This window comes from Papilio xuthus, unplaced genomic scaffold, assembly GCF_000836235.2.
Source record: "Papilio xuthus unplaced genomic scaffold, Pxut_1.1 DF827680.1, whole genome shotgun sequence".
NCBI lineage: Eukaryota > Metazoa > Arthropoda > Insecta > Lepidoptera > Papilionidae > Papilio > Papilio xuthus.
In genome coordinates this window covers 2699033-2710523 of record NW_013530969.1, presented here as the reverse complement: position 1 = coordinate 2710523, position 11491 = coordinate 2699033, and positions in this window count along the sequence as shown.

Sequence of the window (11491 nt, the reverse complement as noted above, 5' to 3'; positions counted from 1 at the left end):
TGACAAGCTGAATCCCGCAATTCTTCAATCATTGCACCGACATCAAAGCGTTAAATTCTTAAGAGAGTACAAAGTTACTGTGGCACTTAAGTACAGTCAAGACTCCTTGTTCACGATTCCGTCACTATTTTACCCTTAAAAATTTGTGACCATTTCCGTCATTCACAGCAAAGTTTTTGCGCATTCGCGGTTTCCGACAGGATATTCTGTCTAAAGTTTCCTTTATTATCGCTTCGGTAGTACATGTATTTACTACTTGCACGGGCTGAGGTGACTTTTATAAAAGTGGAAACGATTGAATGAAAGAAATGAAATGTGTCTTATTGCCAATTTTTATTATTTGCTATCTCATATACGCGGATTTCTCGGTCGCGGTAAATTTTCGGAAGGTAACCCCCGCGAATAGTGGAATCTTACTGCATTTAAATTAAGTACTAATAAGATTAGCTTATCAGAAAATTAGGTCTGTGGGGCTCTCTGGCGCCCTCGAGACGCAATGCAAGATATCGCATTCCCCGTGAAATGGAAAGTGGACCGACGACGCTCAGACGAAATATTTTACCCGTTATAACAGTGTATTGGGGTCACATCTCAACTTTTTGCAGGAGCACCGACACCGGGGCGGAACATTCACCGCTCCATGTACCCAAAAAAACATTAATTACCGCGCAATAAAAATGAACTTTGAATTAAATGGAAGCCTTAATTTTCTTTGGTGTATTAACATTTATTTAAATATTCACAACGCTCCTAACTGCGTCATAATTTTTTACAGTGCTATACACTAAAGTATGTGATTTCATTCGTGTTAGATAAAAAGAGTACTTTTGTATTTTTACAAAATTACATTTGATTTGGATTTGTCTTGAAATAACAGTTATGAAGTTCTTTTTTTATAACTAAAGGGTCAGATAGCGTTTAATTTGACTATCCTTACTAATTGTCTATGTGTATAAAATCGTGTTAGTTATAAATTGAATACATTTTCTAGTTTTTTAATGACCAGGAAACTGGACTAATACCTGTGGAATTTCTTATAAGTTTTTGTAATTCTTTCTCTTTTTTATCCATAAGAGCTTTCTTTACAATATCGTTTACGTATGGTAGGTATGCTAATATTATTTATTGAAAATAACGACTTTTTGGCACGAATTATCTTGATAATTTTTTTAACAAGTTTAATGAATATAGTTTTACTTTACAACAATAAACAAACGATATCGAAAAAATAAACACTACTACTTATAAGTCGATTAAAATTGAAAAGAACCTCAGAAAATACGGGTCTGAATTAAAGGTATGGATACCATTAAAACTATGCTTTACATTTAATAAAACTTAGTCTGATAATGATGTTATGTGTTTCCCATTTTTTCTGTCTGCTTTTTTTTAAAGAATTTAATTTAGAGAGTTAGGGAACTTTGTATGAACTTGCTAGTTTCTTTCTGATGTGTTTTCTTTGTAATGTTAAAGATTAGTAGAACATTTTTTCAGTACCTATTGGAAGGCCTATCGGAGAACCTAAAAATGAGTAATTATTTGCAAACTCAAATTTCTATCGGACAAACAAAACATATGTATTGGTAAAAGCTAAGAATGTGCTTATGACTTAGAAAAATAACATCATAACTTAGGAAATGTCGATAGAGTAATAACAAATAGTTAAAATAAAGGTCAACGTTATCTTAGCAGCTGTGAAGGCAGATGCCTACAAATACCCTTTTTTTTTCTTCGACCTTAAGTCGTCATACAACAACAGAACTTCATATTTGTCTTATTAGAAACATGTGAATGCGATAATATTAGTCCACTGGCATTCTGATGACCGAAATTCGATTTGTTGCTGTTCAAACGTCTTTAGTCTTTGGCGAACTTTAGTCTATTATCGATGGTATAGAGAATAAAGCATCTCTTTTTGCGTAAGTAACGCAATTCCAATAGGAATCTAGTTGTACCATTTGTCTACTCACTTTTGATAAACAAACTCTTTTACAGATTTAAAAAAATCAGATTCTTAGTAAGCCTTAGTTTTTTTTTACTTGATCATGTGACGATAACAAAGTATAATTATAAAATGACTTTATTAGGTGAATTTTGAACCATATACGAATATTGTAAATGTATAAGTAAAAAATTCTTATTATTATTTTATGTCGAATGTTAATTTTAACGATTCACAGATAATAAAAAATTTCGGTATAAAGTATTTACCTTATAGAAGTATTTGAATTTATTTTTACATGGCCATAAACATGACTTGGTAAAACTCTTAAAACATTGGCTTATTTTATAAATAAAACACTTAAATGCTTAAGGAATTTGTAGTAAGTAAAGTTGCTGCATTATCTAATATTCATTTTTGATATTTTAAAATGTTGTATTGTCATCATGAAACGTTAACACACATTGTACAGAAAAGTTTTCTAAATCTTATATTTGCAAATAAACTCTACTTTGTGGTTGATACCAAATAAATTATTTGGATTGTTTCTACATTTCTATTACCGGTCTAATTTTTAATACCATTTGATTCGTTTTCTTTATCTTACTTCTTACTAATATAAATGCTAATGTATGGATGTTTGTTAGAAGATATCTCCAGAACGGCTGCATGGATCTCGCTATAATTTGTAACATAGATGTAAAACATTGTCTTGAAACAGAAAACGGCGAGGGCGACAGCTAGTATGTTGTTACTACAAATAATTCAAAACCAGCGGTTTACATATAGATATTTACTTTTCGTCACGTGTACAGCACGTGACAAATTTTATCACTTTTGTTGCCATAAATCTGATAACCTGCTGTTTAATGTTTTGTATGAAAAGTCTAAAAAATATTGTAGTCGACCGACTGAGTTTTATGGTTGTTTTTACACGTTTATTTATACGTCCGGTCGATTGGTATCTCTTGTTGTTTAAATTGCCTTTATTCCTTGAAGACCGCCCCAGTGAAAAACACGCGACATCACGTAGATGGCGGATGCGGGCGTGGAAATAACCACATAATAGTTATTTAAATTATATTAACTGCTATGCTACGTGAGATAAAATTAAAAATGATTTTGAACTGAAGGGTTTCTCGATGGAATGAAGTAACGAGACGGTGATTCATCATGTAGCGTAAGACATCAGTGTTCAGTGCACCCATTGAAAAAGTATAAAAAAGAGAAGGGTCGATACTCCGGCGGCGCCGTCGGCCGGTTCCCACTACTAACGGTCCGACCCTTCCAAGTATAGCCAGCATTAGCCCCGCACCAGCTATTTATAGCACAGGCCCCATATCAACTGCCAGCCTGCGTTCCTCACGTCTCGCTCACCTACAATGTCTATTTCAATTGATATGCATATAAAACCTTACAAGCTTTCAAAGTTTTTGCTACAAAAATCATACAAGGACGTATTCAACAGCTCACTTTAGTTCCAAACATATGTACCTATGTTTGAGAAATTATGATGTCAAGTCATTTCTTCTTCATCAACTAAATATGGAATACAATGAAAATCGAACGCATGTCGCAGTAAACAACTTTTTCTGTATCGTCACAAATGTATTTACATATCTAGTTTTGCTATTTACAGCCTCGTATGAAATTACCATTGTAAAAGTGCAAAGTATTTGTTCTAAACAAAAATTTAGTTATTAAGTGACTTAACATTTTATAATTCTTCTTCTAAACAATGGCAAAATCACGATCTCTTGTTTATTTAAATGTTCCACTGCAGTCGTGAAATGTACACATACTAGCGTTCGCCCGCGACTTCATCAGCGCAATAAATAAAGTCAAAATGTTATAGTCAAAATTTGTCAAGCCGTTCCGGACAAACGCTGTCTTTCAGAAAGATATACAGACAAAAAAGTAATGATTTTTCGTTATCAGCTACGCAAATACAGGATGTGTATGTTTTTTTTTTAATATGATACAAAGACTCCGATTTTATTAATATGTATACATATAAAATATATAAGATTATACCAATGTCACTATAGTTACAACCCGCAGTTATGTTAACTCACTTCATAGATCTAATTTTAATACAATTTTATTAAAATATACGACTTCTGTATTATTCTACACCGCATTGCATCTGTAAGAAATCTCTCGAGTTAATTCACTGCATACAAATCGCATGCACCCGTTTTCATTTCTAAAATGTGTCTAGAGTCTACTACCTCTACCTCTAGCTTCAAAAAGGTTTTCTTTAATATTAAATTGTTTAAAACAAAAGACCATTATTAATTATTTTTGTTGTAACATCGCCGTAATATGTACGCTCATATATTTTTTGGTCTTATTATTTTTATATCTAAACTAAACTAAAAATATTACCTACTACTAAAAAAAAACCTAATGTTTGCTTTACAATTTCGCAATTACACGTATACCATGTAACATGTTACAACATGTTACAAGAAAAACTATAATTCTCTGATTGCAATGGAATAAAACGTAAGTAAATTAAATATTAGGTAACAAATACAAAACTCCTGTTTATTCAGTAATTAATTTCAGACATGCTGTAAATCCAATGTAGTGATAAGAAATTATCTTTATAAGAAAGTCAAGAGTCATCTCTCGACATACGAATGCGACATAAAATAATTTATTAAGTACTTTAATAATAAATTTAAATAAAATGTAATTCCCCTTAAATTATATTTCTTAACTAAACAAAGGAGAGATAATAAAAAACTGTTTTGTCTAAAATTCTGAGATTTATGTAAAAGATAAAATCGTCGCACTCAGCGAAACTTGCATTTTTATTTGTTTTATTTATGTTTAACTTATGATATAAACACATAAAATTAATTTACATAAATTGCAAGATTTTTGCTATTTCCTCCACGTAAAGATCACAAGCCATAACGTTATGCCTTGTTACCTATACCATTTATAATATTTATATTGTTGTACATCTTCATAAGATTACTGTAGCCCGCGCGCATTTAAGAAATTATTAAAACTTGATTAATAGCCTATGTGTTCTTCCAGACTATGTTCTACATCTATGTCAAATTACAGCGAGATGCATCCATCCGTTCGGGAGATACCTTGTAACAAATATCAATCCAAACAGTCGCCTTTGTAATATTAGTAAGATCAAGACAAACGCATTAAAATCAATTAAAAACTATTTCACAACGATAACACAATCTTAGCACCGAGGGATTGATACTTGGGTATTTTAAGTGTAATAATATAATCCAGTCGACTCTCGAATCAAAAAATAAAATAAAAAATATTCTGCGAACGTAAAACAAGATTTTTGCAAAAAAAAATTAGTGACACATGATCACTAAAAATTGAACGACGCTTAACGAAAAAGTGAATTCTGTTGCTAATAATATATTAAATTAATATTGATGTCAGAAATTACACAATAATAATCATAATAATTGCTTGGTGAGTAAGTGGATTTATAGAGATAGCTGCCACCTGTCTTATCCTCTCTAAAACAAAAAAAAATAACAATACGTTACGGATGTTGTCTATGGAAGCCTACCGTTAGGTTAGTATAAACTGTACAGATGTAGTAAAACTAAACCGAATGTGGTGTTTAAAAAATGTATAAAATTATATCGCTTTATGCTGTTCCCTATCATTTGCACATATAAATTCAGTACAAAATTATATTTATTATTATAAAATAATCTGTATGTACACACGCAGATGATATATTAATCTACAAAGTAAATATTATATAATGTACTTAATAATTTACGTTTAAAATAGTTTATTGTTTTCCTGTTTGATTACGATTTCTCGTTGACTATGTATAATATATTTAAAATTTCATTCATATTGTTCAATTTCATCGTCTTAACCTATGCTATTTAAAATTCGTCTTTTCTTTTAATTTCATTTTATACGTTAAAGATTTTTTAGAAAAACAACAATATTTAAACGAACATTAATATTGAACCTAACATATACATTTAAAAGAACACCAATTATATTTTAACGCCATTTTTCGAATTCATATCGGCTTTTCCCGATCTAGTAGTCATTTATACTTACCCCATGAATGAATTATGTATAAAGTGTTGATATTGTTAACTAATCTCAATTACTTTACCGCATTTTATTCTTCAATTTGGTCAGATTCGCAGCTCTATGTTATATCCTCAAGAAGTGCTTCGATATAGTACTTCTATATCAGCTGTTGGCTACCTATCCATTTAAAAAACGACAAAAATGCCTGCAGTGTCTTGTTTTTGGTTTCCACTCACTAGTCACGAGTATAAAACCGGTCGGTGCGCTGGGCTGCTTTTTCAAATGCCCACAATGTAGACATGGTGCATACATTTGATGTATGCTGACAAAGTGTACGTATGCTATGGCATGCTATTATTATACGATATAATAAAATTTAGCCGCTTATTTCTAGTTTTAAACATCTTGAACAGGTTTCTTGATTTACATGCATTATAAATATTACGCTTGCATTTTCTTATTATGTGAGGCAACTTTTATCTAACCGTTTTTAAAATAAGTTTAATGAACATTTTGAAATCAATATTTGGGCAGCAGAAAAATGTGTGTAGAAATTAGATTAAAAAGGAAAAAACCGCTGATTGTCATATAATTTAAAAAATATCTTCCTAACAATAAGACTATAATACAAAACCTTATTCTATTGAAAAAGAATATTTTTACTTTTAACTTTTCATCTCTGTATCAACGAAAGAGATAAATATAGAGACTATAGACATTGATAGCAGTGAATATCCCACCGGGTCAGAGAATTTTGACGCACTATAATAAGACAATGCATAGGACTTAGTATGTTAGTATTCTGTGGCCTTTTCATGAATTTGCGTTTTATATCTTTTTACTGCAGTGTTGATAATTAATGTAACTTTATAAATAAAATCATCGATGCATAACTTGGAAACACGCTAAAGATATAAGTTTTCACGTTTTTATGCTTACAAGTAATTCATATTCGAGATTTAAATCCAACTCAAAACATACGCGTTTATGTTGTTTGACTATTTCCAAGAATATTTGGTACTTACTCTTTATTATTTTGATTGTATGACGATATGACAAAAGATTTTTTTTGTTTAATTATGAAACTACGTCATAACCAAGACTTTTAACTGACCTTAAGATAAGTCTTAGCAATATAAGTACGGACTATAAACAGGCTAAGTCTTAAAAACACATTTTAGGAATTGATAACTCTAAGAAGTACTATCACATGTCCATGATAAAAAAATGCAAGACAGCATGACTATTATTATATTATTTTTTAATAAATGTTTGTAATACTTTAATGTAATTAGCTTGTTTTTGCTGTTTCTCAAACGTTATCTTTCTCTGCATTATGCGTTAATGATATAGAAGGCTTTAGGGAGGCATGTGTCCTAAGTTTTAGGATTTTAATTTAAATTACATTGAGAACTGAACATAATAAATCACGATATTAAAAAGCTTGTCACATATTAATTTTAATATAAACATTTACTTATTTAAATAAAAATAATATATATTTTTTAATTATTTAAAAAAATACATTACTTTATATCGCGACCTTTAATACTTTTGAAAAAATTAGAACCTTAAAAATTTGTTCTGACTTCTAACTTATTAGCTGAACCTATTTTCAAACATTTCAAATTATAAATAATTATTTACTATTAGAAATCAATAACCATTATTATTTTTCTTTTCTGATAGTAATATTTAGGTTGTTTTTCTAATATATTGCAAATGTTGATTGTTCAAAACAAGCGTCTTGGCGCCCCAGCAAGCGATGTCCGAACACAAGGTTAGCTACGCTCCGTATACCACGTGAGGTTGGCATCCGTCCGTTCTAGTCTCAACTGGATCAACTCTAGTTTATAAACCATTGGGAATCATCGTAACTATGTTTGAAATTGATGTTTATACCAAACATCGTATTTGTGTTCCATGAATGGAATGAAAAGCTTTTAAGAAATGTATCTAGTTGCATATTTATTCATCCATTGATATCTTTAAACTTTCGCGGTTTTTACTAACTTAAAGTTTGTAAGATTCTTATAAACTTTAAATCCATAGAAACTTAAAAACAATAGTAACTCGTTGGTAAGGTTGACTGAAAGTTTTTTTTAGAACAAATTGTAAAATAACAGCGAACACATGTTCATATTTTACAACTGTTTCAAAATTCACGAATTTATATTAAATTATAAGTTCTTTGAAGTATATAAATTGATTATGTAATTTATTTACAAAGATGTACGAAAAGTTTATTTTACTAGGCGCAAATTCTACCACATCAAAAACAAAATATAAGTATACTATTTGCATAATTATTTAAATAAGTTTTCGAAATAATAGGGTCACTTTTGCTGTCAACTTAGTCTCCTTCTTTCGCAAAAAAAAAAACTAACCAAATGTAAACGTGGGTATTCACGCTACGTAGGTCAATATATCTCTGTACATTATCGCTTAACAAATAAGTAAGCATAGTATTTCTAGCAATTTAATATAAATATTCATTAAAACATAAAACATAGGAAATCTAGATTGCGCAACAACTGCGTCACAAAGTGTGCTATGTTTACTTGGAACTCATATTATTTCATTATCTAGAAAAGGAACTTAATGACAACGACAAAGTTACCCTTTTTCGCACACCATAAATAGTCATCTATTCGTAAGAATTATTTTGACAACACAATGAAGAAGATGATACATTTCGTACAAAAACAATTTGTTTGATTGCGAATTGACAACTTTATAAGGCTAATACAATTAGCGCATAAAATTTACCTGTTTGTTTCGACAAAATCATATCAAAATAACCACAACGCAAAATTATTTTTGCATTTGATTAAAGAAAGTTAAAAATTAAACATCAGCTCAACACCTAAGATCTAAATACTTATGACACAATAGGTAAAAGCGATGAAAATTTAAGTCATAAAAACATATTTTTTATTCCCGCCATGTTTCAAAGATAGTAATCAGTTTGCCAAAACTTAATCTTACTAATATGTTGCGAATGTTTGGATGGATGGTTGGATGTTTGTTTGTTTGAAGGTATCTCAGAACAGCCAAATGGATGTCAATGAAGTTTGCCACACATACAGAACATAGTCTTAAAGAAGGCTACTGATTTTTTTTTTATTTCACTCGGACGAAGTCGCGGGCGACAGCTAATTACATACAATTGTTTATTTTACAACAGTTGGAACAGTTAAAATCACACCTGCATTAACTCGTTATGTGAAATCCAAAACTGTCAACTGCTTCAACAAATCAGATGAACTTGAAGATCGAGTACGAAATTAATCAAGTGGAGATCCGTTACTTGAGAACCAATACCATTACCGGGTCTCGGTATTTTTCCAGTTTGCATTTAATAATGCCAGTGCGCGTGAGCAATTACCAAGATACTTTCAAATACAAAAATCTTGAACACCTTTCAATGTCTTCATTTAACTTGAACAAGAACTAAAATTGATTACGTTTTAATTTATTATGAGTACTATTTGATAAACAAAAGTATTTATTATATATAAAATGTTTTTTTACAATTTTAATATCAAAATATATGTTGGTAATTGGGTTTATAGCTTTGATATATTTATTCCGACCTATATTTAGGAGTCGTCATATTTAACGTTTTACATGCAATGAGTGAGGAAAAAGAATCAAAAGAAAGCAATAAAAAAATCTTCTTAACTTTTGCAACTTCTTTCTATTATACAATAAGTAGCAATCACACGTTTGCAATTTTATCAAAATAAGCAGTAAAGTGCAATTCACTCGTACTTGAGATAAACCGGAACGTGATGAGGGATTTCAATAAAATACCTAGTATTGTGCAGCTCATATTGTCATCGCTTCGTCTGACGACCCCATTGCACATTACAATAACAATTCAACTCACTACTACTCAGTGATCACATGCCACCGGAATCGACCCACTGACGGTCCGCACTCAATGGAATCTTCTTTTGATTCTACTCAAATATCTAATATATGTCTCGTCTAGAGCAACTTTGTGTTAATCAAGCCAGTATTTTAATAACAAAGAAAACTGCCAACCTTTTTTTTAAATTTAGAATGATTGTCAGAAATTACGAATTTCCATTTTAAGTTATGTTGGCATACCCTTGTTTTTTTATTTTCTTTCATCTTATTTTAAAACAGTTTTTAATTTAATGGTTCCTCACATTTTGCATCTCGCCTTAACATTATGGAATAGAAATTAATTAAAAATAGTAAAGTTTAATCATGAAACAAGGGTTTTTATGAGATTACGTAGTTTATCCACCACGATCTTCATGGCATTGCACAATATTTTAGTTTGTTCTTTTTTAAGAACATAAAAATTAAATATTATTCTACTTTACCTTTCTTGTGTACAAGATTATACGATACATATGACGTAAATAATAAGAAATCCCCGGCCATGCTTTAGCTACATTAAAATTATCTTATTGTACTGCACAAAAAGCTTAGTTGTTAACTAAATACTTGCAAAAACGCAGACGTCGTACATTATAAACAAACGACTGATTATCAATAGTATGAAATTACTAGTGGTCGAACGCGACTCCGTCCGCGCGGAATTAAAAAAAATCATAATTAGTAGCCTATATGTTCTTCCAGGCTATGTTCTATATGTATAAATTTCATCGAGAATCGTTCAGCCATTCTGGAGATACCTTCAAACAAACATCCATCCCAAAATTCCCATTTATAATATTAGTAAGAAGTAAGATTTAAATTTAATTGTACATTATGAACCACATCTGGTGAGAAGAGACAATTTTTAAGACGAAAATACAAAATGTTAAAGTAAAGACACTGAACACAATAAAAGTCACCTACTTACAAAAGAGAGAGTAATAATAAAAGAAATATATATGAGAGATGCACATATGTAAAATGAAACGGTTCAATGCTTAGATTAAATCTTACTAATATTATAAATGCGAAAGTTTAGATGGATGAATGTTTGTTTAAATGTATCTCGAAATTAGGTATACACATAGAACATAGTCTGGAAGAACACATAGGCTACTAATCATATATTTTTTATTGACACGCGGACGGATCCGCAGGCGACCGCTAGTGTTATCATATTTTTAAATTTGATTGTACTAAACGCGATCAGGTCACATCCAATGACAATCAATAATTGTATAGATCATGCAACGACTGACTTAAATCTTCCTCTAATTAATTACAAATAAATTACAGAAAATGCGGATAATTTTACTACTTCTATGAATTTATAAAGGTGTTATTGTACCAATTTTCACTGAGTTTTCCGCTTATTCTTTTTTTAGAATTTTGCTAGTTTTGATATATAAATATTCTTTTTTTATCATAAGGTGGCAAACGAGCGAGCGGCCACCTGAAATCGCTGAAATAGCGAAGTGACCGTTGCCATATACATAGACATACGCAATTGCATATGCGTTGCCTACCTTTAATCAACGGAGGAGAGGATGCACAGGAAGAAAACATTTTACCTTTACATGC